The sequence below is a fragment of the Equus caballus genome, chromosome 30 (assembly GCF_041296265.1).
Source record: "Equus caballus isolate H_3958 breed thoroughbred chromosome 30, TB-T2T, whole genome shotgun sequence".
Lineage (NCBI taxonomy): Eukaryota > Metazoa > Chordata > Mammalia > Perissodactyla > Equidae > Equus > Equus caballus.
This window is the reverse complement of record NC_091713.1, coordinates 28,822,438-28,850,156: the sequence shown is the minus strand read 5'-3', so window position 1 is coordinate 28,850,156 and position 27,719 is coordinate 28,822,438. Positions and strand designations below refer to the sequence as shown.

The window sequence follows — 27,719 nt, the reverse complement described above, 5'->3', positions numbered from 1 at the left end:
TTTGACAGATATTTACTGAACAGCTCTTAGGAGATAATGGTTTCTGTGCCAGAGTTTTTCTTCCTTTGGGAAGAAGATCGAGATTCAAAGTCAATGTATTTACTGTTATTTTTTACCTTGGGCCCCAAAACCCAAGAGATTTGTTTTGTGCCAGGAGCCTTAAAAGAATATACAAAGGCTCTTTTCTTGTAAAATCCTTGATGAATTACAAATACTGACAGGAATTTCTCAGCAGTGTTAAGTTGCCTGTTGAAGTCTACAAGCTTAAAATCAGTGCTCTTCTTCTCTATCAATCTTCATCTCTGCTTCAGTTCCTAACATATGGTACATCTCCAAAGGTAGGTGGTTGCAGAAGATACCTTGAGAGGTCTTTAGCCCTCCTTTCATCCAGAGAAACTTACAAATCTTTCAAGCCATTTAAACTTATCATGGGTTTTAATTACTCAAGAGAAGGAAATTCTAACATCTCAGTTCAGTATTTAATATATATTTACTGAGGGTAAAGTTTTCAGGCTGCCACTGAAACCCGTTTTTTTTTTTTTTTTTTTTTTTTATTGTTCTAGCATGTGGAAAGTGTTCTCCTTATATTCACATACAAAGATACCCAATAAGCATTAGTTGAGAATGTCAAATTGAAGATGATAATAAACATTTTTTCCTTATACTAGTATATTTGACTGGATTCACTTAAAACAAAAAAAGCAAATGCAGAATATATTTTCAATTTCTCTTTTGGTCCCAAATATTTAGCTTTTATGAGCTTGTTTGTTCCCTGAAAACATTTTCTGTAATCTCTCATATTCCAGGCTAAGTGTTTCCACTGTATCAATCATTACACTTTATTTTTACTTTTCCAAGTGTCTTTTTTCTTTTTTGGTGCAGAAGGCCAAAGAATGCATTTTCTATTTAAGAATCAAATCTGCTTAGAATGGAACAATAGATCAGCTCTTGAGATGTGACTGTCCATGCCACAAAGACTAATGTACGTGAATTACATACAGAGAGAGAGAGATTGAGAGAGAGAAGGAGGCAAGGAGAAGTTAGAAAAATAAGAGGAGGAAAACATCAGATGGAGAAACAGCTCCTGTCCTTTAGAAGCAACTGATTAAAAATTATGGAGTAATAATATGATTGATGAAAAAACAAAAATGTGATGGTTATACACAGCTTCTTAAATCCAAATTTAATTTTTTCTTCTCAAATAGATATATTTATCTTTAGAAAGCTGGTACCTAAATCACTGAATGGCCATTAAAAGAGTTAATTCTGGGTGTGTTTCTTGCAGATAAAGATATTAAAAAGTGAAGTGTTGGGTTATTTACCATTGGTACAATAGCCTGAGGCTGAAAGCCCTTAGACGGGTGTTTCTTTTTTATGTTTTGGTAAGGAAGATTGTCCCTGAGCTCACATTTGTGTCAGTCTTCCTCTATTTTGTATGTGGGATGCCACCTCAGCATGGCTTGATGATCCGTGCCCAGGATCTGAACCCATGAGTGCTGGGCCACCAAAGTGGAGCAAGCAAACTTAACCGATATGCCACTGGGCTGGCCCCATAGACCAGTGTTTCTTGATGGATGATCACCTGATGACAGATGTCGGAATTGCATGAAGTTCTCTCTCTTTTTTTTTTAAGGGTCTTTTTCTCCATTAAGAAAGAATATATGTTAATTATAAGCGTTAAAATATTGCAGAAAGTTAAGCTTTCCCTAGTCCACATCCCAGAGAATTTATTTATTTATGTGACAGCTTGTGTAGTAAACAATTCAACCTTGACCAAAGAGAGGTCTAGCCTTTGCCCTGTATTCTGGGCAGTAATCTCCAAACCCTTGGAGTGTCGTGCTTGATGGGAGTAGTTTTGTTTGCCTGTGGGCCTTGGGCAAGCCAGATGGTAACAAATGTGATTTAAGGTGGGATCATTTGTTTATGTGGGTCAGTTAGATCTCCGGAGGAGATGAAACAGATCTGTCAGATGGATAGTCAGTTTTGCCTGGTGTGATGGAACCCTAATAAGGTCTCTGGACACCCAGGCTCAGGTGAGCATCCCTGGTTGGCAAGACTCCAGCATATTGTCATACACTGATGCCCTGAAAGTAACACTGTCTGTGACTTCACGGGTGAGGACAACAGAAGCTCCACATTTAGTACTTTTCCTAGATTCTGCCTTATGCACTTCTTCTCTTAGCCAATCTGAATATAACAGCTCTCAGTGAGTTACATGAATCCTGCTAGTAAAGTATTGAATGTGAGGGTGGCTTTGGGAACCCCTGAACTTGAAATTAATGTCAGAAGTTAGAGTGGCATTGTGCATTCCTAACTGTACAGCTGGCAAACTTTTGCAGATGCCTGTAAAAAACAACAAAAAACTTACTGTGAAAAATTTTTAAATCTGAAAAAGATGTTATGTACAACATAATAAAAACGGATATACCATCAAATAATGTTGATGCCTCCAACTACTTCTCCCCAAGCTCATCCCACACCTTCTATCCTCATCTGTTTTTATAATTCCAGTTCACTAGAATTGTTTGCATAGTTAAATATATACGGTTTCTTGCATGACTTTAAGCTTCATATAAAAGATATCATCCTGTATTTATTCCTGTGCAACCTGCTTTTTGTCTTCAAAATTCTACTTTGAGAATTATCCAGTTTATTGTAATTAAACAGTAAACTACTGCTTAACTAAAGTACTGAGAATTATCTAGTTTACTCTTTGTTGCCCCCAAACCAAGATGTCATCTTCCTTCCTCTTCCCTTGTTCTTTTTTTCTTTGATGTTTTTCCGTAAGGAAGATTGTCCCTGAGCTAACAGCTGTGCCAATCTTCCTCTATTTTGTATATGGGCTGACACCACAGCATGGCTTGATGATCGGTGCATAGGTTCATGGCTAGGATTCGAAACTGTGAACCCTGGAATACTGAAGCAGAGTGCACAAACTTAACCACTATGCCACTACGCCAGCCCCTTTCTTCTCTTGTTCTTAACCAGGTCATAACCAGGAAACAAGTACTAAATGTCACATATTCATTCTTTGAATTTAATAATATAAAAACCATTCTGAATTCACCAAAAGTTGCTGCTTTTTCTTGTTAGCATAATTCTAATATTTAAATAGTAAATAAACTCAGATATTACTAGATATATCAAAAATAAAAAACATCTTCATGGTAAAAATATAAAAATCATCATTACTCCTCATGAGGAAATCTCTATGGAAATCCTATTGTCCACAGAGTACGTCTTTGTCCTGTTGTGACAGATGGAATTCAGTAGATATGGTTTCCACTATGAAAGAAACTGATTTTATTGTAGAATATTAGGTTTCACTAGACTAAAATGTACATTTAAAGTGACATCCTCATGAGCTGAAAGTGTGCAATAAAGAAAACTTCTTACTTTCAAAATCATGTCAATACATTTTAATTAACAGAAGTAAAGTCCCGTGTCACTAAGAAACGCTAACCATATCTTGTAAAATTCCACAACATTGACTGCTGTGATGGCTCCTTGTGCACTAGTTAGCCTTAATTATGACTGGAGCTTAAGGTGAAAGAACGAAGCAAAAATGAAGTTTGACTATTTTGTCAATTTATAAAAGAGTAGAATAATTCATTCTAATGGTTTAAGGTTTTCTTCTCCAACACCCAAACCACTGGCCCACAGGTCATCCTGAAGCAATTAATTCTCAAATTTTCAAGTAGCAAGTTAGTGGTTTGATCTCTACTTTTAAGACTTTTGCTTTATCCTTTTGCCCTGTCCCCTCCCATATGTTGATTAAATCTCCAGGGAGATGAATTGAAAGCTTCTGTCCACTCTATCAGTGGTCAATTTCAGCACAGTCTAACATGCAGGGTGATTTCATTTTCAATAAAAGTAGGTTTTAATCTCTCTAGGGAAAAATGAAACAGAACCTCTGCTGGTCCTTTCTACTTTAAACTTTGACTATTTCTTGCAATGATAATTTTTTAAAATTAGGATATGCTTTCTAATGGCAAGTTTAGTCTTGAAAATAAAACACAGTAACAGATAATATTGTTATTAGTGAAGCTACTGCAAGAAAAAGAATCAAATAACAATGTTATTACTAGGAGAGCAGGATATGAGTCAGTTTATTTGCTCAAGCCTCAAGCTAACCATTCTATTAACATACTCAGTTGTAATTATTGCAGTAAAAAAGCATGGATTGGGCTGAATATTCTTAAGAATGTGTCTGCTTAATGCTTTCCAACAATCTGTTGAATAAGATTGAATTGGATTCTATTAGAAATTAGAAGGAAAGGAAGAAGAGATTTTTTTTAATTGCTTAGTCTTGAGAATAGTTTATTTCCAATATAAAACACTAATAGTGTTCCATATGTGATATATACCTTAGGCATCATGATAATAAAAGAATAATATTGGAGATAAAAAACACATCTGAATTGAAAAATAAAGCATAACTGTTGGCTCAATTTATCTGATTTAAATTAAATTTTAATATACCCATTATTACAATTTTATACATCCAATAAAATGCTTAGTTGGTATTCTTAAAGAACTTTGTCAAACATGCATGAATTTGATGGTAATAGAACCATTTTAATAATAACTTTAAAAAATCTGAAGTGTAAGGGATTCAAATAATACTCTGAATATATTAGACATTCTTTAGAGTTTTCTCCCTCTCATCTTTCTCTGGAAAAAAAAAAAAAAACCCAGAAAACAAGAAAAGAAATGTGAAGTAATCCTGGTGACACATGGAAATAATTGAACTTTAACTGTCCTATTTACATTGTATGAGTCAACTGTCACTTTCAATTTTTGGGAAATGGAATTTATTCTTTTCTAAGACTCTAAATTATGTCTTATTACTACTTTTTGTTAGTTTTTTGTTTTAAGACTTCATTTTTTTAGAGCAGTTTTAGATTTACAACAAAATTGAGAGGAAGGTACAGAGATTTCCCATATATGCCCCTCTCCCACACTTGCATAGCCTCCCTATTTGTCAACATCACTCACCACAGTGGTACATTTTTTACCAAGGATGAACCTACATCGACACATCATAATCCCCCAAAGTCCATAGTGTATTATAGGGTTCACTCTTTGTGTTTTGCATTCTATACTTTTGGACAAATATATATTGACATACATCTATCATTTTATTGCCACTTTTTAACTTTTTTGTTATGCCTTAAACTTTTGCTAGTGTGGTGGCCTTGTAATGCGTCAGTTTGACTTGATTGAACTGTATTTCACTGAATTCGCTTCTTTGTATGTTTTTCAGTAGGGTGAGTTACAAAAATGATTTTTGTATGAGATTCTAGAGGGAAAAATGAAGCAACTGCCATTTTGTGACTCTCACAACTTGTTACTTATCTGCTGGGTCTCCTCATTGGTGTGGGGCAGAGGCCAAGCCTGCAACTGCTCCATATTCTCCTGAATTTCCTTCAGTTTCTTTGACTCCTGCACCCAGTGTGTCTTTTACATCTTGAAGAAACGTGCCAGTGTTTTTGGTTTGTTTTGTTTGTGTATTACAAACTCAAATATATCAAGGTCAGAGACAGCTAGGACTGACACAGGTTTCAATCTATCCTAATTTTAGGTTCTAACTCATACTTGTAGGTTCCATATTGTCCTGTTCTCACATACATTATTACATCTATTTATACTCTTATGAATGGCCTGCTGTTTGGACTTCAAGCTCCAGCACGAGACTCGAAGACAGCAGCACTACACAGAATGCTTTCCAGTTCCCTCAGTTGCATGGGGACAAATCTCTGTAAGAAACTGTGTGTGTGTGTGTTTACATCCAGACTAGTGGTTTGGTTATGTGATTAAATGCTGATAAAGCTAGCTTGTATTTTGTCACGTATTTTCTCTGAAGCTTTTAAAAAATCTCACATAAGAGGGGCTGGCCCCGTGGCCAAGTGGTTGAGCTCGCACGCTCTGCTGTAGGCAGCCCAGTCTTTCGTTGGTTCGAATCCTGGGCGCGGACATGGCACTGCTCATCATGCCACGTTGAGGCAGAGTCCCACATGCCATAGCTGGAAGGATCCACAAAGAAGAATATACAACTATGTACCGGGGGGTTTTGGGGAGAAAAAGGAAAAAAAAAATAAAACCTTTTAAAAAAAATCTCACATAAGAATAAAAAACACGGACTAAAAATATTTGACAAGACAGGCATAGTTGGAATTTATAAGAACCACCATCACCAATAATAATAATCAAACGAAAACCTATATTAATTATACTCTTGCAATGTGCCACACACTGTACTGGGACCATCTCTTTGAATCAGTGTAACTAAGGATTTGTAGTATTACTATTTTTCCATTTTGCAGATATGATCACACGTCTATCGAGCTTCAGAGCGCAGAATAGAATTTCAGAGGCTGAAATTTTATATTCTAGAATATAGTGTCCCTCACTCTAACATTAACCCTAGTGGGTGGTGTCAGGGGAGCATTACAGATATTAACCATTTTTCACCTTGAAATAATGAAAAAATTGTGTAAAATTTAGGAATTAGTTTTACAGTTCAATGACTGAGTAATAATTAAGCATATATTATATATACTATCAGACATAATATCAATGAGTTTATTTCAACATATAGCAATAACATATCACAATTACATACAGTAGTCTCCCTTTATCTGCAGTTTGGTTTTCCAAAGTTTCGGTTACTCATAGTCAACCGAGGTCCAAAAATGTTAAATGGAGAATTCCAAAAGTCAATAAAGCATAAGTTTTAAATTACCTGCCATTCTGAGGAGCATGGGTAAATCTCACACCATCCTACTGTCTCGGCCAGGATGACTCACCCCTTTGTCCAGCGGATCCACGCTGTATACACCACTCACCACTTAGTCACTTAGTAGTCGTCTCCGTTATCAGATTGACTGTCATGGTGTTGGAGTTCTTGTGTTCAAGTAACACTTATTTTATTTAATAATGGCCCCACCATGCAAGAGGAATGATACTGGCATTTGGAAGAGAAGCGGTAAAGGGCTTCCTTTAAGCAAAGAGGTGAAAGTTCTCAACTTAATAAGGAAAGAAAAAGACCTGTATGCTAAGGTTGCTACAATCTACTGTAAGAAGGAATCTTCTATCTGTGAAATTGTGAAGAAGAAGAAAAAAATTCATGCTAGTTTTGCGGTAGTGCCTCAAACTGCAAAAGTTGTAGCCACTGTGCATGACGAATGCTTAGTATAGGAAAAAACATGGTATACATAGGATTTGGTACCTCTGCGGTTTCAGGCCTCCACTGGGGGTCTTGGAGCTTAGACCCCGAGGATAAGGAGGTACTGCTGTATACCACATAAAATATTAGCACATGGCAATTAAATAATAAAATCACATTGATTAGCTCCTTTGTCAATGCACCAGATTGTAGGATATGAGACTTAGCAAATTATTCGTAAGTAGCCAAAAATATTAAAGACACCACCACAAAGCTGTTTTGCTTTGTTTTTAACAATGCTTGTATAGAGGAAGACAATGCTTGATATTTCAATTGTTGGCAGACTGGCAGGTGGAGGAGTATGTCTAGACTACCTTGCCGAAACTTGGTAGCTTTTAAAGTGTGAGAAACTTCAGAGTAGAGGTTAGATCTTGTGCTGTAATCTCATTTCTCCAATATGCTGGTGTTTGACTCATAAAAATCATTTATATAATTTTTTAGTGTTTTCAGTTTCAGTTTTCTCCTGCAAAAAGGAAATACTGACAACCTATTACATAAGATTATTTCAATAATAAATGAAATATTTGTAAAAATGTTTTGATAATTCTTTTTTGAGGAAGATTAGCCCTGAGCTAACATCTGCCCGGCTGCCAATCCTCCTCTTTTTGCTGAGGAAGATTGACTCTGAGGTAACATCTGTGCCCATCTTCTTCTACTTTATATGTGGGACGCATCCCACAGCATGGCTTGATAAGCAGTGTGTAGGTCCACGCCCAGGATCCAGACTGGAGAACCCTGGGTGGCCAAAGTGGAGCACATGAACTCAACCCCTGTGCCACTGGCAGCCCCAAGCTTTGCTAATTTAATTAGATCCCTTCTAATTCCAAAATGAATTTGGGCTGAAGTTCTTTAGAACTTGTAAAATGGAATACAAATATAAATAAGTATTCCTGCTGTTTTTCTTAGAGTGCTAGTTTTCTGACATTACCCATGACTTGATTGAAAACACTGAGAGGTCAGTCAAGTGTCAGACTAGTGGGAATAAAATAGAAGACGTATTCTGTGATGATGCTAACCAGATACAACTAATAAAAGGCTGTAAAAGTTATACTTCTGTCAATTATAGTATAGAAAGAAATAATCTTGAAAGAAGGTAGGAAAGAGTAAATTTAATAAATAATGCCTAGGTCTTAAAAGTGTTTTTTAGGCATTATAATATAGCATATTTATATTTAATATAATAGATTTCTAGATATTATATATAGCATCATTATTTATTTAATACTAATAAGATTTCCTAGACCTCTGGAGAAGCCTGCTACTTATGTGATTCAAATTTGGAGCTGAATTATTTTGGAAAATTCCATGTTTATATGTGTATACACATGTGTATACACCCCATTTTTTCAATGGCCGTCAGCTGGGAATCATCTGCTAGTGTCTGATCCCTGATCATTGCATGTGGACCCCTTGAAATTCAAGCCAATGAGGGCCTGTAAAATTCTTCCAGTTTCACATTTCTTAAACTTCTCTTTTTGCCAACAGCCAGAGCAAATTTCTGCTTTTTATGTGTTCATGTGAGTAGATCGAACCCACTCAGATTATCTCCTTTTTGCTATATAATGTAACATAATCATGAGAGTAATATTTCATCATTCACAGATTCCACCCACACTCAATGGAGAAGACAAAGGTCATTGGCAGCCAATCTTAGAATTCTGTTTACCCTAGAAATAATTTAGTATTACCAGCTATTCTCATGAAAAGAAGTCTTCATGAGAGCTTTATGAAACCCTGCCTTGAATGGAAGTGAATAGCTTACCAGACTTAAGATTTATTCTGAAGTTCATTAATTTAATTTTGATTTGAAACACAGGCTTTTTATTTTTCTTCAAACAAGATATGATATTTCCAGAAACTTCCGCAGTATTTTATTTCCACAAATCTTATCACTCTAATAAAAATATGACCTGTAATTCTCATAAATTATCAGTATAAGGGTCTCCGAGCTCTTGAAAATACTTTGTGACAGACTATAGTTATTGTAATAAATGGTAGGACTTAATGGGTTTTAAGTATAAATAATAATAATAATAAATAATCCTAGTACAGCATAACTTGAAAGACTCTTTTCCATTATTAAAATATACTACGTCTATGCTTTGTTTCTTCATCTTGTCCTTCTTGTCTTTTCCTCTTCCATATAAGTGGAGTGTAAAGCTCCCTACTTATCACAAAATACTGCCTCTCAAGGACCGTTTAAACTTACTGCTGGGCCTCTCTGCTTAGCTGTAACATTCCCTCTGCAGACAGGTTAAACATGTAGTAATTCTAAGATCATGTTAATGATATAGATTTCTCTCACATGGAGTGAAGAAAACACCAAAATCTCCTTGAGAACATCAACATATATAGGCACTTGCTACTGGGGTACCAGAAATTTGCATAACCATTTTGCTTAAACCTTTTTCTACTTTCCCCTCAAATTGGCAAACAATCTTCCATCTTATGTTTTTCCTTGTCTTACACTCTAATTTATTCTTTCACTCAATTGTAGGACTTGAAATGCCTACAGTTCACCAAGCACTCTTTGAAGCATTGGGGTAATGATAGGATTGCACAGTGCTTATTTTCGTGAAACTTAAATGTCTTTGGCCCAGGAAAGTTGTTTTCCTTTTACCAGAATTCCTAAATATATCAAAATATGTCCAGAAACTAGCACTGATTCTCTTTTTCAAGTAGAATCATAATATATTAGCAACCTGTAGTTTTTTAAAAAACAGGGGTTACAGGTGTGGTGGGAGGAGTAGGAAGAGAGGGATAGAATGGCTGGATGATTTCCGTTGGTCCACACTTGGCTTGAGGACACACCACTGGGAGATGGTGTCAGAGATTCTAGGTGTTATATAGTATATGAGAGACTAAAATTGTATATTTAAATTTGAGCTCTGGACCAACACTTTCTTGGATTTCTTCAAAGAAATAAGGAAGTAAGGTTGAACTTTATTCTTTTCATTTATTATGTCCTTCTTTCTTTTTTTGCAGTATTTTGCAAACTTGAAATTGTTTAGCTACCTATAAATATTTCTTTATTGCACATGTTTCCAACTAGACCCTAAACTCTGTGATATTGGACGCTGACTCTATTTTGTTTATCAATGATCATCCCAGTTCTGGCACATCACCTGATGAAAAATGAGTGTTCCATAAATATATTTTGGCTGATGAACTGACTAAATTGTGAAAAAGCTTACTCCAGAACAGTGTGGTAAAAATCAAGCAATACGATGCTTGTGAGAGTGCATGATAAAACATGCATGATTTAATTTTGTGTCTCATATCAGATAAGACATTACAAGTAATAAGTGTTTAGGGTAGCATTCAATCCCATAAGAAGTAGAATGTGTGAAGACAAGGGCTCTTAACCAATTATTTTTTTGTTTACTCAGACCATATTTTTAATATCTAAGAAGATGCAAAACTCAGTTGATAATTTATCCATGAAGAGCCTATGAATGAAGCAGCTGGAGAGGCTTAAACTTTGAGAAGTTCTCTCATGTTTTCTCTGCACATTCCCCTCTGAGTTAGTCAGTTCCAAACTGGAAGAGGTTTTCACCCTGATATTTACTGCAGAATGTTGATTTCCCAAGGACTTTAGAAAAATATGTATAGAAGGCTGGCATTAGTTCAAATTTTAGCATCTTGACAATTTACTTTGCCTAGACTATTTCAGAATTATTCAGCAGATTTTGATGAGAGGTCAAAGTTGTTAACCTCAACTTACTTCAAACAAGGGCACCTTATCCTTTAACTTGCTTTTTGCAGATTTTTCGGCAATCTTAGATTCAAATTACTATTGTATCATCTGTAGGACCTCTTGATAAAAATTACTACTCAGCTTCAAATTGAAGGCCATTTTTGGTCAAAGTAATTATAATTTGGAGAGGATCCCCATGATAAAACAGTTCAAAAGATAATTTCTTACCAAGTTTGTGGTAGAGGTTTGCAAAGTTGATTAAGAAATTGTCAGAAGCTGTTTTCCAGCCATGAATAAAACTATTGCAATTATAATTGTTGATACTATGTGCCTTAATAAAAATACCTGATATACTTTATAAATTGTGTATCCAAACACTGAAAAATGAGATAAATAAAATAGAATTTTTATGGTAAGAGAATATAACAGTTTTGCAAATCTAGATATTTACAAAAAGCACAGATATATAATGTGTGCCATAATGTTGTTTATATTAGAAGGCTTGCAGCTATAAAATAATCCTAAGTTTTCTCTGAGATTCTATATCAACTTGGTTTTGTGCTCTTAATATATTTTTATCACATTACAATGCCTCTAAAGTATTCATCAAGGTGAGCTTTTCCATTGTAGAAAGTACTTTGATCAAAAATCCATTGTATTCCTGCTATCTAACATCTTTGTTTCTTTTCCTTTCCTTTCTTTTCTTTTCTTTTCTTTTCTTTTCTTTTGTTGAGGAAGACTAGCCCTGAGCTAACATCTGCCGCCAATCCTCCTCCTCTTTGCCAAGGAAAACAGGCCCTGAGCTAACATCCGTGCCCATCTTCCTCCACTTTATATGTGGGACACTTGCCACAGCATGGCTCTACAAGCAGTGCATAGGTCTGCACCGGGGATCCAAACCCACGAACCCCAGGCCACCAAAGCAGAACACATGAACTTAACCACTGTGCCACCAGACTGGCCCCTGTCATCTTTGTTTCTTAATCCAGTGCTCCACTCTTTCACAGACCAAAATAATTTCGTATGATTAGCTTTCTGTTCTGCTGAACCGGGAGATGCTTCTTTGTGTCTCAGGCGGCAGTTCTGTCGGGTTGATACTCAAACGCAAGGCAGTGAATGGAGAATTTGTTGGTTTGTGGTCATGCTTTTAATTGTGGCTCACCATTGTGTCATAAATCCCTAATTCTAATTCTGTTCTGCCCAAGGGAGTCAGTTAACAAATAAACTTCAAATGAGTACTGACTAATCAGAAAAAATGGAGTGTTACTTTAATGACATGAAATGATGAAGGATTAGGTGTCTCTACCTAATTAAGTTGATTATTCCTTAGCATATGTTATCATATGTTTATATTTGCTAACACTTTATTCTTTCTTTGAGGTATTCAACTTCATTTCTATGATCCTAATTTACAAGAAAATCCAATTATTCGGGGGGTCAAAGTCTTTAATGCTCTCCCACCACTGTATATTTAAGAAGAAGAACACAGTATTAGCATGGAGTATTAATATAAAGTCAAGCATTCATTTAAAGTATTTCCTAGTGATACTACTGCTAATAGTGATAGCAATTTATTACTTCTTATCATAAACATTATGAATTAGAACTTTGCACATTTTGCTCCTAGGTGATGACCATGTCTAATGGAAGGAAATTATGTAATGAATATATACAACGGCTGCTCAATAGGGAAACACATACTGATAAAGAAACCTATTAAATTGCAGGAAATTATCTCTCTAGGGAAGCTGCACCAGCCTTACTGCTTAAGTCATGTAAAACTGGACCAGAAAAAAAGAGCAGTGGAAACTACACCAGGGGGAACAATCCTGCTTTGGCAAGAAAAGTAAGTGGTGATGTAATCATTGCCCTCTTCCCTTCTACTATAAACATCTTTAAATTCATGTCAGAATCCCTCCGTATACATTGGTAGTTTCAGTACAGCAAACATATGGTCTCTTATCTCTCCTCTGGAAATCTTGACAACTTAGACCTACGGAAATTTATGTAGCTACGATAATTGTAAAATGTATGAATATATGATTTATTCTTTTCCACAGTATATAATCTTTCAACGAAATAAAAAGGAATTTAACTTTATTATTAAAGATAGCACATGTAGGAAAATAGATGGCACGTCATGTTATTCTGTTCATTTAACTGAACACATCAGTGATAAGAAAAGTCATTTAATATATCATTTACTACAAAAAGAAGACTTTTGATTTCCTAATAGGGGAGACATATTTGGACTCTTGTAGCTAGAATTTGGAGAGAGAATTATTAGGGAAAATGAAAACAAAACGAAATAAAGCTGTACGTTTTTGAAATATGCAGAAATTGTGAAAATTAAGGCATAGCTACTAACACTTGCACTCTCACGTCCTTCAGATCTTAATATATTGAGAATTTTGGGGAATAAATTAGTCATCTCTTTGGTGCATTGACCTGTATAGAGAAAGTTAGAAAACCAGCAGTGAGTTGTGGACACAACTTTAAAGTACAGAAAGAGCCAGCTAACTTGTCCTCATTTTGTATACTTGGATTATTTGCTCCTTCAATAAATACTTTTGAAGATCTGTTCTGTACCTGGCATTAACCGTTTTAAGCACATCAGGCACTAAGGAAACCAAAAATTAACAAAGTTCTTTTTTCCACTGTATTGAGAAAGGTCGTGAACTAAAAAACTCACTATAACTGTATCGGCATAGCCTCATATACATACTCCAAGGGTGACACACTCCCATAACAGCACTAGCCAAGTTGCCTGAGGTAAACTTGGAGGAAGCAAGGTGGATGGTGATCAGGATGTGAACAGATGAACGTGAGTTAATGAGGTGAAAAGAACAGAGGAGGCTAGCAGGACATCTTGTTCTAAACAGAGGCAGCAGCATCTGCAAAGATCCTGAGGAAGGTGAGAGAATAGAAACTGTAGAAACTGAAAGAAGGCACAGTGGCTCACGTATAGAGAACAAGAATAACAGGTTGGCAAAGTGGGCTCTCCAGGGTACTGTGTTGGGGATGGGATTTGAGTGCTTAAAAGATCAATTTAGCATTTTGGAAACATCTCTCTGAACGCCATGGGGAGAAAATTTGAGGTAAGGCCAGTTAGTAGGCTAGTAGCTAGTAGACTAGTGCCTTAAATCTGGAAAAAAAGAATTTCGCCTGCTCTAGGACGTTGGTAATAGACATTTTGAGGGGTGGAAGTGTTTATGACATGTACGAGAGGTAAAATAGATGCGAGTTTAGCTGAGTTGGACCTGCATGTTGAGACAGAGGTCATGGGAGAATACTTAATTTCTCGTGCACACAACTGGATGGATAATGGTGCTGTTCACTCAGAAGGGAAACACTGAAAGATAAACAGTTTTAAGAAGAAAAATTGTGGATCTGGTCATGAGCATGAGTTTTATATATTTTGAAATATCCACAGTAACAAACACACAATGATTAGATTTACCAGATAATATTGCTATCTTGTAGGTCAAAAAAATATTAAAATATCAGTGATTCTATATGAGTCAGTCTAATAGCCATAAAGGTCCAGAGCTACAAGAAGAGATTTAGGCTGAGGATTAGAGGGTGAAAATTACTAACATGTGGACAGAATCGAAGCTGGAGTATGTTTAACGTTGGCTGTGGAATAAATATAGAGCAAGAAGAGTCCAAGGCAAAGAAATAGAGCGTTGGACAGTTGAGGGGAAATTAGAACGATTAATGATTGAAACAAACTAAGAAATAATGACCAGGCATAGATCAGTTGTTAATAGATATCCAAGGTAGCTATTTTTCATGTTTTCCACTGGGAACCATGATCATTTGCTGAACTCATTTCTAATGGCGGTAAATCCTTTGCTAAGGACTCAGAGTGAACACAAGAGTCACCCATTTGTTGACACTGGTAACACACAGACTGAAAAAACAGTGAGGAGGGGAATGATGAGTTGCTGTCTGTCTTTGTCCCTTCAGGTAGCAATAACAGAAATACCTTGGGGACCGGAATTCCAACATCAAGGTGCCAGCAGATTTGGTGTCTGGTGAGAGCCCGTCTCCTGGCTCACTGGTGGCTGTCTCCTTGCTGAGTCCTCATGTGGCAGAAAGAGTGAAGGAGCTCTCTAAGGTCTCTTTTATGAGGGCACTAATACTATTCAGGCAGAGCCCTCATGACATACTCACCTCCCAAAGGCCCCATCTCCTAATGTGATCGCAATGGGGTAAGGATTTCACATAGGAGTTTTGGGAGGTCACAACACTGTTCAAAGGATATAAAATTTCACTTGTGCAAGATAGATAAGTTCTAGAGACCTACTGTGCAATATTGTGCCTGTAGTTAACCATACTGTATTGTACACTTGAAAATTTGTTGAGAGTAGATCTCATCTTAAATATCCTTACAACACTAAAAGAAAGAAAAGGAAGAAAACAAAAGACAGTGGGTGCACAGGTCCAGATGTCTTGGTACTCTGACAAGAGGCACCCCAGAGCAGAGCTGGGGTACACTGTCTTCCCACAGAGGGACATTAACTGTTCTCCCTTCGCCCATGTCCTCCTTTTATTTGGGGCAGGATAAGAAGAGCCATGTACACACAGATTGGTTGGGTGTTGAGTCTGAGCTTAAGTGGCCACTGTTTACAGCCTTTATGGGGAAATCCAGCTGTAAGATCTAAAGACCTTGGGGTCTATTGGAAGTTGCAACTACCTCTGGATGAAAGAAGCTTCCTGCCCCCTGGCATTTGGGCGTAGCCCTTCCCTTTGGGATGTAGTGAAATTAGCATGGCCTCTGGAGAGAGGTTACCTGGGTTTAAGGCCCAGAACCACCACTAATAGCCTGTGTAAGTTGGACCATGTTACTTGATCTAACTGTGCCTTTATTTTGCTGTCTGTAAAATGGGAACTAAAGACAATATCTATGTACAGTCGGTGAGGATTAAACGAATTACTGAAGGGGAACTTTAAAACAGTGCACAGAATGTAGAATTGTTATTTAAGTGCTAGCTGTTATTGTCATCTTTGTCATATCACCTTTTTACGTAGGCACTTTACAAATGAGAGAGGATAAGCTTGTCAGGCGATGGCAGAGCAGGAAAGAGATTTTTATATCCTTACAAAATTGCTCTTTCTCTCACTGGTGGTTGGAGGTTATATGCCAGTGTTGTTGCCTTTGTGCCCAGTTCTTAACAAAATAATTATTTGATCGTTGTAACACCTTTTACTAGTCACAGAATCTAAGATAAGAAAAAATATACCTGTAATTTATTTTTGAGAGTTGTAAATATTTACTTCAATTGAAAGGTGTCAAACATTAGAACAAATCTTAATGTAAAAACAACATGTAACAGTATAAACGAGGCATTTCAAGTTTTAGCGTAAAGATTTAGCTATTGTCCTGTATTAATTTCAGCTCATGGTTTACTGTTTCCAAGAAAAAGTAATCAATTATATGATACAATATGACATTTTGAATTGATATTATGCAAAATGTGATTCTATTTTTATAATCAAAGACGGAAATCATTAATATTAACCACTTTCCATTCCATTTGTTACTTTAACATCTATCATTATAAGAATATTTAAGACTGCATATGGCATATAATATTGCTTTGTGACTACCCATAATTTTGAAAAATACATTACAAATGATAATATCCATATAATGTTTAAATAATAAACAAAAGAATGTTCTGTTTCAATAGGTGAGTTCAGAATACGCATTAGTTTTACATTACATTTAGAATTTCCAGTAGAGCCCGCTGTTAGCACTGACTCAAAGACCTAGCTAGAATTTAGGTTTAGGAAGAAACTTTGTTCTATTTTGGGAGCAGTTTAGGGGTTAAAATTATTCCAAGCTCAAAATACGTCAAGAACTTTTCAAATGCTTACTTAAAGCTTTGGTTTAAGCATGGCAAACTCTAAAATTCACCCTGAAGGAAGAAGTTAAGGATAACTAACAGAATGCACACTAGGTGTACAGCTAAAAAACGTGTTGCTGACTTTCAGAACATCTAGATGACTCAGAACCCACCAGAGGCTGAGAGATACTATATTATAAGAGAATTTTTACCTACCATTTCCCACCAAATTCATAAATTGAACTTCATGGTTTTAGACTCAAATGCCAGAAAGCAAGAGAAAAGCAAAGATCATTATATCCCTGTTGTTAGTGCATGTTAGACGAAGAACGTAGGCAGTCTCTTCTGTCATTACTAAGTCTTTGGATATTAACACTTTTTAAAACGTTTTTATTTTTATTTATTTTTGCTGAGGAAGATTAGCCCTGAGCTAACATCTGTGCCAATCCTCCTCTATTTTTTTGTGTGTGGGACACCTCCACCGTGTGACTGGTGAGTGGAGTAGGTCTGTGCCTGGGATCCGAACCAGCAAACCCAGGCCACTAAAGTGTAGTACGCAGAACTTTAACCACTGGGCCAGGGGGCCAGGCCCTATCATTTTATTTTTATTGTATTGTATTGCTTTCCTGTAACCCAATCAGAACCTAAGCTCAGTTCTTGAAATTCCCAATGTTCCCTAGGTTGCCCGTAGTGCTGGATGATAACCTGAAGGCAATCTCTAACCTGCAATGATGTTACTTACATTGCATTGGGGCCTGGCTTTCTGGTATCGTGCCTCAGTTAGTGGTAAGTGAGTGACAATTACAGTAGGTAGTAGAATGAACTCTGGAATAGTTGTAAAAGACAGGAAATAATGGTTATTGTTCTATGGAACTATGAATAATGAATGATCTCCTCTATAGTTACAGCACTTGAGTGTAAGAGCGCATGGAAGATATTGGACACATCTTGGATCTAGGCCATTAGAACTTAATGTAGTAGGATTTACAGAGTGAAAGAAACACTTGTCTATGCTGCATCTATCTTTCAACAATATTTATTAAACATCAACAAGGGAGAAGATATTACATGCTTTGAGGCACACGCAGATAAATCAGATGGAAATTCTCTCCTTTAGGAGCTCACGCAGGATATAGACAAGTGAAGTGTAATACACAATCAAACACTAAATTAAAGTGTAAGATAGAAAAGTGATATAGATCATGTAGGTAGAATACATGAAAAGGCCAAAGCGGTTCAGCAGAAGGAGACATCACTCTCAGAAGCAAAAAGGAAATAGCTTATGGAGCACATGGAATTTGTGGTGGATTCTCAAGAATATGTAGGGTTTGAATAGGAGGAGAAGGAATCATAGGAATTCTAGAACAAAGATGGACAAAGTCCTAAAGATGGAGAAGGGCAGGAAAAGGATGTGAACATGAAATGGTTCAATTTGGCATCATTGGAAGCACTGTGGTGTTGTACTGTGGGAAATAAGTTTGGGAAGATAAAGAGAAGGCAAATATTTCCATATTTAGTTTTTAATATGTAACATAATGGTTAAGCACAAGGTCTTGAAAGTAAGCCAGACCTTGTTTAATTCCTGCCTCTTGCATTTACTGCTGCCACAAAGTTTGTAGTCAAGCTGCTTCTAGGACTCAGTTTAAACATCTGGAAAATAAGGGTAATGAAAACATTTACTTCATGATCTTGACATTATGAATAAATTGAAAAGATGCATGACAAGTGCCAAGCATATGGTAAAGATTTACTACATATTAGTAGTATTTTACTAGTAATAAGGAGTCGCTGAGCAGGTAATGGTAAGATCAAAGCTGTGCTTCTGAATGAACAAGGCAACTTTGGGATAAACCATTTAGATGATGAAAAATGGAATACTGAGAGAAGAAACTGGAGGTAGAGAGATCAGTAGTAAGGTCTTTGCTTGTTTCCAGACAAGGGCCTGAGCTGGAACAGTAGTATGGGAAATCAGTGATAAGGGGCAGGTGCAAAATATTCAATAGCTACATCATGGCTAGGATTGAGCAGTTGATGTTGACCTTATGATCACTGGGAGCCAGGGGTGGCTGCCTTTTATGTGCAGAAATCCTGAATCATTTTTCATGAAAAAAATTACTAAAAGGGTAGCTTCTCTATTTAGAAATACTATATTTTGTCATGTTACTGTTAATACTGTTTACATATAGCCATTAAATATTTACTTTCCCTTGGAACTACTTAAAAGGCAAGTTGAAAGATCATCAATACATAAAGAAATATGACATTGAGTCATCGAAGTACAATGAGAATAGGGACTTAGAAATTTTCCCCTAATTTAGCCCACAGGAAACTCTGAGTCAGAGCTCCCTCTAGGCCAAGTGACTCATACTCATTAGTTAGTTTATCCAAATCACTGAGTTTTTTTGAAAAACAGTATTTGGAAGGCAACATGGTATAGTCAGAAATGGAATAATCATAGAGAATGAAGCTTATGTTTAAGGGCTTCTCATACTGGCCTCTTCCAAGATCTTGTTACTAATTGTGTGTTTGTAATTTTGAATTATTTTTCTTAAGATTAGCTCCTAATATTGCATAATGTTCAGGGATCCACAAGACCCGGACTCATCCTTGGGAATAACCCTTGAGTTCTTAACTTTTATTCATTATACAGGTCTCAGATGGCTCGAAAGTCCTTTGAAGATGTAGGCACACCTTTTTGCCCATGAGCACTTGTCTGCTGAGGAGGTTTATAGATTTTATCAGGTTTTCTAAGAGGTCTGAAAACAAGTACAAAATTAAGAACTTCAAGAAGAATATCTGGAAGTGGGCATCAGGAGAGAGGTGGGCATGAGGAGGAATGAGACAAGGACATTAGAGCCAGGCATGTTTGAAAGGTCCCCAGGAAATTCTAACATGCATCCAGATTTGAATGTCACTGATCTAGCTACCACTTGTCATTCTTGAACTATGTTGGGATGGTTAAAAGGAAAGAGTCACAATTTTGGAGTTGGAAAATCTCATTTTGAAACCTATGACTACTTGAGCAAGATATTTCATCCCTCTGAGCTTTAATTCCTACATTAGGAAAATCAATATATTAACAAATAAGAGCCATGTTATGTAGAGTGGGTAAAAATGGTAAGTGAAGAGGGATAATTGAGAATGAAAAATGGTAGAGTCAATAGGTAGGAGTTCACGGTGGCATGAATTATTGTTGGAATCAGTGCATTAGATGAAGGAATGAGGAAGTGAATTTGAGGAAGAGAAAGGAATGATTAGAGATGACAATTAGAGAGAAGGATGTCTGAAGCAAAGGTTATTGATGCCATTGGTGATGCCAAGGTCTAGGGAATGACCATAGGAGTGGATGACTGAGTACACACAAGAGAAGATTTTTGGAGATGGGGGGAATGGAACTACGTGGTCAAGGAATTGGAAAGATTTTCCAGGTGGTTATTGAAATTGTCAAGAAATTGTCAAAGAATGAAGAGGGGTGATCCCACATTCTGTACAAGGAAAGGTGATCCCATTTATTATTTCCAAGCCCAGAATATTCTTTAGCATTCTCATTTATAAGTTTTTAGCAACCTCTAAATAAAGTGTTACCTTAAAATGTTATAGTAAGAAACATCAAAAATTTAACATGCATCGTCATGAAAATAAAAATAAATCAATGACTTATCATTGGTTCCTTATTTCACTCTCTCCTTCTCCCCAAACATGAGGTAAATGATTCAGATGCCATCTCAACCTTACCAGTAATCAGTCAGGCTAATTTTTTAGCGATATTATTGAGTAAAGGGGAAATGACTTGGGGATTTATTGTCAGTTGGTGCAACTTTCAGATTCCATGTAACACTTTCTGAAATACTGTTGGGACTAAAATTGAACATAATACTGAAATTGCCTCTAACTTCTTAGCTGATAAAAAAAGAAGAAAACACCGTGTTCAGTCAGGATTTTTCAGATTGCAGGAAGAAGATCCTTATTTGTCTCTCCATCTCTTAGGTTTCTTAAAGTTTGCTGCATGGAATTTCATAAAATAAACTGAAACAATTCAAGTCGAATTTTCCCAGCTTTCCAAAACTTCTTGCTGACACAGCTGGTTGTTGAGGTCTTTCTGGTAGAGACCGTTATAGGAATGTTTGTGCCTCTCCTGACCGCTGACACTTTGTCCCTCATTCAGCCAACTTGCCACTTCAGCAGCTAATACACGGCCCACAGCCTCCAGAGCTGTCCATTTCTGAAGCTATCTTTGACTTCAAGAGAGAATTTGCCAATTAGTTTCCTCTTCGAACAGTATTCTTCACACCCCCACTATCGCTCCCACTCTGCCACATAAATCTTTTTAAAAAGAATAATACCTGTTGGTTTTTATACTGTTTAAATTCTCCAGGAGCCACATCTCAAATTTTTGCTGCTGTGCTATTTAGGACATTTTAATTCTTTCGCTGTCCAACTCTGCCTGACATACTTATTCACCTCAGCCAAGAAACTGCTCCAGTGGGAAAACAATTGCGTATTGAACTCGGTGCCATTTGACAAGTAATAAATGAGATCTTTAAAGAGGAATGACCAATGTTTTCCTGCTGAACATTGTGCGAACAAATAAAGCTTTAAATGCTCTAAGTCAAGTTTCCAATTTTTTAGGTGACTGTGAAAAGCAGGATTTTTCTTTTATAAAAATTGCACACTTTCTGAAAACATGGTTAAGTGCTTAGGTCATTTTTGGTCAACAAAGTGTTTCCAATTACGTATTTGCTTGCATTTTTTGACAAGTGTGACAAAGTCTCATTTTCATAAGAGGATTTCCTGAATTTGGTGTAAAATGAATTTTCACTTAAACATAGTGCTTTAGTATTTTTTGAATACACCACATACATTACCTTTGCTTATTTGATCTCAAAAATGCTAAGTAGACCGAGTATTATTATTCAGACTTTGTACAGATATGTGAAATTCAGAGAGGTTAAATGACTTGACTAAGTCACACAGCACCTCTAGGGTTGAAACCAAGTTATTCTCGACATCCAGTCCTTTGCTGTTTGACTTCTTATTACATCATTCTGAAAGCTCTATAGTCATCCTTAGAGAGATTCTTCATATGTATAATGTTAATATATCCTGAGATTTGTATATGAATCAGTTAAGGAAATTAGACTTTAAATGTGTAGATCTTGCTCTTTATTTAAATAAACTCTCAGATGAAGTTTGGCAAATTTAAAAATTTTTTTTAAGTGTGACTCACTTATTCAGAATAACTATGTTTCAAATTAGAAAACGCCTCATACATTGCTTATGAAAGTTAATTTTACCCAGTGTCGTGAATATGTTTTTCCTTATCCATCTCATTTTGTAAACAAAACTGAAATCATTGTATACATATTACACTGCAATTTGCATTTTCTGTAGCATGAAAGAATTACATTCACTTTATCTACTCCTTGTTTCTAAGAGAAGGAATTATTTCTAAGCCACTCTTTTAACATCTCTCCATTCCTTTATTCATTCTGCGTCTAGATACTTAAATAAATTCTCGAACTGTTCCTATGTATTCTGTCTTGTTTCTAACATTTATTAATTCTTTTGAAACTATTTACTTTTGAAATATCAGATTTAGTTCTAGAAATTGAGAATGGAAAGTTAAAAAAACAAAATAGGGAAGAGCTACTTTACATAGTGTCAAGGATGAGCCCTCTGTAGCTAATATTTAATAGATGTTTAAATGAAAGAATAGAGCATCATGTAATAATCTGAGAGAAGAGTGTTTTATGCAGAAGGAAGAGTAAGTAGAAAGACCCTTGGTGGGGCAATGTGTGCTTATTGAAGGTGTATCCAGGAGGTCATGATGGCTTTAGCAGCTTGATCAAGGGTGAATATCATTGGAAAAGGAAATTTCTGAAGGGTATACAGGAATCAGAATATATAAGGCACGTTCAAGTTTAATAAAGACCTTGAGTTTTATTCTAAGTATGATTAGAAGCCCTTGGGAGGGACAGGGGAGTAAAATAAACTAAAATACAGTTTTAGAGTGTGTGAGTGCTATGTGGAGAGCACCCTGTATATAGAGGGATCAGGAGTGAAAACGAGTCCACTTCAGTGGATGTAGCGATATTGTAAGAGAGAGAGAAGTGGCCTTGATTAGGATGGTAGCCCTGGGGGTAGTGAGAAGTGATTAGATATATTTTAATTATAAGTGGTAACAACAGAATGGCAAATGGACTGGATATGGGATGTGAAAAATGAGAGAAATCAAAAATGTCCTTTAGGTTTTAGACCTGAGCAATTAATGAATAGTATTACCCTTCATTGAGATGAATAGATTGAGTAAGGGGCTAGTTTGTGTGGGGCATGGCGGTGGAAATCAAGAGTTGGATTTTGAACACATTACATTTTAATACATATTAGATATCCAAGTTGACATGCTAATGTGACAGTTGGACTTTTGAATATGAGACTTCTGTGGCAGATCTGAGCATTGGCTAATAGGTGGTGTTTAAAGTCTTGAGAAAGGGAGTGGGGTTAGTTAGAGAGGTGAAGGCATCCACAGATTGAGCTCTGGAGCCCTACAACATTTAGAGGTCAAAAGAGGGTCAAGAGAGAACATAATGATAGAAAAGGAGCAAACAGAGAAGCAGGCAGAAAAGCATGTGGTTTCCTGGAAGCAAAGTAAAGAAAATTGTTCAAGAAATAAAAGGAAATCAATTATTTTGAATGCAGCTGAGACTTCAGGAAACAATAAGTGAGAATTAATCTTTGGATCTGGCAATATCAGGGAACGATGATTTAAAGAGTAGTTTGAGGAGCCAGCTCTGTGGACTATTGGTTAAGTTTGGCATGTTCTGCTTTGGTGGACCAGGTTTAGTTTCTGGGCACAGACCAACACCACTCCTTAGCAGCCATGCTCTGGTGGTAACCCACATACAAAATAGAGGAAGATTGGCATAGATGTTAGCTCACAGCAAATCTTCCTCATGCAAAAAGATGAAGAATGGCAACAGACGTTGGCTGAGGGCCAATCTTCCTCAGCAAAAAATAAATAAATAAAGAGTAGTGTATTGTGAGTAATGGTGAAAAAAAAGTTGGAATGAGATGGGTTTAGGAGAGACTGGGGCATCAGGAATTGCAGACAGTAAATACAAGCAACACTTGGAGGAGTTTTGCTACAAAGAAAAGAAGAGAAATGAGGTAGTATTGGAGGAAAATGGAATCACAACTCTCATTGCTTTGTTGTTATCATTGCTAATGCTGTTATTGTTGGAGATGAGAGACATTTTAATATATTAGTGGCCTGATGGGAATTTTCAACTAGAAAGTAAAACAAAAGAAAAAAGAAAAAAATATTGATGCAAGAGATGAAGAGGTTAATTGTAATAGCAAATTCCTTGAAGAGACAGGTAAACAATAAAAAAAAAAAAAAAAAAAAAGATTCTCTCCAGTGCCCTAGTTTCCTTAGAGAGTAGAAGATACTTTTCACTAATTTTAGATGAAGGAAGGTAGAGTACAGATGTAGAGAGGTTTTAGAGTTAGAATGGGATCATTAAGCAATTCTCTTCTGATTGCTTCTTATTTCTCAGTCAAATAAGCAAGTTCATCAGCTGAGAAAGAGGAGAGAGGATGATGTGTCAAGAAGAGAGAAGGTATAAAATGGTGTGCACTTAAAATAGAATCTAAATTTCTCCTGAAGAGATTTTAAATTACTCAAATCAAGCTCCTATTTGATCTACTCTCAGCCTCTCTCTCAAATTTCATCTACACCCAGTCTCTACTCCCTTCTCCCCTCTCTGTTACAGAACCAAATCTAGGAGCCCTGAAAAGAAGAGCCTGGCACACGCAAACACATTCCGGTCCAGAGAAAGTTGTTTCCAAGTTCAGAAATGTATTCATACGGTTCACCATGTTACTAGGTCAAAGATTAAAAACATGATGCTCTCTTTAGATATAAACATAGTCTTTGAGCAAATGTAACTTTTATTTCAACTTACAACCTTATTAAATGTAAATAGTTGGATAGTCCTGTAACATAATACAGTATAATATACTAAATATAACATAAACATACTATAATTAATGTTATATAATAATTACACCATGATGAAAAAATAAAAATTTATCATTAAAGTTAAGAACAATACACAGATACACTGCTGTGACTATCATTAATCATTAGCATTATAATTGGTCTAGAAGTGATAGTCTATGTAATTCCATTACACTTCGAGCAACAAACAAGCAGTGATATTAACAGATATATAGTAAGAGAATGAACACAGTCATTATGGCGTAGTTGGATAAACTTGTAGAATAACTACTTTCTCACATAAACCTAAGAACTATGAGATAGGCAGTAGTTTTTTCAGAATCCAGTAGTTGAGATAAATGAAACTTAGGACAGTGAACCTGCTAAACATGACACAAGAATTGATTAGGCAAATATGATTTGATTTGAACATAGATAGCTTGAATCCAATTTGGGGGTACTCCAGATGTGAACATGTGAGGGAGGTGAACCTTAATGGCACTAAAATTGAGCGTCTCTTATCTTGTTTAGAAGTATATGTGAGTGTAAGTCAAGTTTTACCCAAACCCACCAGCTTTATGGGCACAACTCAAATCAAACTTGAAGTAATGGTGTAAATTATCCTAGCCATTCACGCCACTGTATTAAATAGTGACCGTTCTTGAAAGGACAACCCTTTTCCAAGTATTTTTCAGTTTTCTTGGTCTCACCTATAATTCATCCTCCACACTTTTCATTGAAATCATACATACAGCTTTTGTGCCATACAGGAAAAAAAATAGGAGTGAAAAAAGCAAAGTAAATTTTTGAGACAGGTGAAAATTGATTGTCACATTGAAATACAAGTTTACAAAAAGTGAATGTAAAAGAAGAGTAAGATGTATATAGAACGTTGTGATACAAAGGAAAAAACTCCGCTCAAACAGCAATGCATTTCACAAAGGCAAATACAAGCTAGAAGGAAAAATTAAGAAACAGATGTCAAAATTCTATTTTTATTTCTGAAATAATAGTTTATGAATATCAGAGAAGTCGCTGAGTTTTAAACAAATCAGGAAATATCTCTTGACTTTAATTCTCTACTTATTTAATTCAATTTGTTTAATTTATTCTTTCTTTCTTTTTTTTTTTTTTGAGGAAGATTAGTCCTGAGCTAACATCTGCTGCCAATCCTCCTCTTTTGGCTGAGGAAGACTGGCCCTGAGCTAACATCCATGCCCATTTTCCTCTACTTTATATGTGGGACGCCTGCCACAGCATGGCTTGACAAGCAGTGCCACGTCCGCACCCAAGATCTGAACTGGGGAACCCTGGGCCTCCAAAGCAGAATGTGCAAACTTAACTGTTGCGCCACTGGGTTGGCCCCCCTAATTTATTCTTTTGACCTGACTCTTAGAAATGCTATTTTTAAGATTAAATTTATAATGTTCCCTCTTCTCCCTAACTGGTAAATACCTGCATAAATTTATAAGACATGCTTTGGGGGCCAGCCCAGTGGCCGAGTGGTTAAGTTCACACTCTCTGCTTGGCGGCCCATGGTTCACTGGTTTGGATCCTGGGCGCAGACTTACACACTGCTCCTCAAGCCATGCTGTGGCAGCACCCCACGTAGAAGAACTATAATCACTGACAACTAGGATATACAGCTATGTACTGGGACTTTGGGGAGAAAAAAAAAAAGAGGAAGCTTGAGAACAGATGTTAGCTCAGGGTCAATATTCCTCACCAAAAAAAAAAAAAAAAAAAAGGTATGCTTTAATTTTAAAAAAAAGGCATGCTTGGGAAGCATTATAAAATAGTGGTTAAGAGCCCAGATTTGGAGATGGACTATTGGCATTTAAGTTGCTCTACCATTTAATAGCTGTATGACCAAACTTGTGAAAGCTACTTAACTGCCCTCTGCCTCATTTTCCTCACCTTAAATTGGGATAATAAAATTTTCTACCTCATCAGACGACCTGAAGTTTAAGAATGATAATACGTATAAAGCAATTAAATCAATCCCTATTCTACAGTAAGGTAAAGATGCGATAGTATTTGTGTGTGTGTGTCTAAAGCCATCCCACATGGCACAGACTTCTTTCATCAATGTTCTTGGATAAAACAGACTCATCAGTTTTATTACTGCGGCAGAAAGAGAGAGTTAATGCACACTGAAGCATAATTCATTATTGATTCTTCTTACTTTCTCATATCCTCTATCTAGTCCATTAGCCAGTCCTGTTGATACCACTTATACTTAAAACATACCTAAAACTAACCATTTCTCCTTACTCTTGCTCCCTCCCCATACAAGGTGCTCTCCACTTGGTGCTCACATAAAATAAATGTATGGAGAACACCCTGGGTATCTTCGTTGTTCTTTTAGAAAGGAAATTTACTGCATAAAAACCAATATTCTTTAAGAAGAAAATAACGTCACCTGCAGTGTCGCTATTCTATTAAAATTAACTGATCAATTCCAAATTCACATTATAGAGACTCAAAAATGAAGGCTATCAGTCACAAACAAAGAAGCATTAAGTGCATCAGACGTCTGCTGGTCCTCCATCTCATCGCCTTAGCAACAAGCTGTGTGGTGGCAGAACTGATGAAGCTGAGCAGGACGCATGGTTGATTCAAGGACACCCCTCCTGATTAAAAGTTAGAGCTTTTCTTCAAAGCACTTTTCTATAAGAGATTCTCAAATTGATGCAGAGGAAATGCCTTGTGTTAATTCCAGGGTCAGAAGAAAAATATTGTTCCTGGATCTTGAAAGAAGATTCAATTATGACTTGCTGTTTAAAGAGGCATTTAAATTAAAAATTTTAATCTATTCAAGTGAAAATTTATTCTAAAAACAATTTAGATCCTTTTATAAAAGCAGATCTTACGTATTCTGTATTTAAATGAAAATGTTTGCATTCTTTTTAGTTGTCTTATTAAATATGAACTTTGGCACCA

At 36.3% G+C, this 27,719-nt stretch overlaps 1 long non-coding RNA gene across 1 annotated transcript; it reads left to right on the top strand.

Moving 5' to 3' along the window:
* LOC111771340 (uncharacterized) lies at positions 1–27,719 on the top strand. Its single transcript, XR_002805135.2, has 3 exons — positions 1–338; positions 12,653–12,771; positions 27,255–27,719. It is a non-coding gene; the product is annotated as an uncharacterized lncRNA (long non-coding RNA).